Below are 215 nucleotides of genomic sequence, written 5' to 3'. Positions count from 1 at the left end.
CTGCCGATGCCTCCCCCGCTCTCCTGAGCGGGCCGAGGGGGCGGCCCGGGCAGCTGCGGGCCCCCTCAGCTTGCCTTTGGCCACGGAGGTGTCTAAAAACCTACTTTCTGCTTACTGCCAAGAGCTGCGGCGGGGCCGCTGGCCGTCGGGAGACTACGGGGGTAGGTATGGAGCGACGTTTACTCGGGGAAGACTGTGCTGACCGCGGTGGGGCC

The sequence above is a fragment of the Buceros rhinoceros genome, unplaced genomic scaffold, assembly GCF_000710305.1.
Source record: "Buceros rhinoceros silvestris isolate BGI_N320 unplaced genomic scaffold, ASM71030v1 scaffold14322, whole genome shotgun sequence".
Lineage (NCBI taxonomy): Eukaryota > Metazoa > Chordata > Aves > Bucerotiformes > Bucerotidae > Buceros > Buceros rhinoceros.
This window is presented reverse-complemented; position numbering follows the sequence as displayed.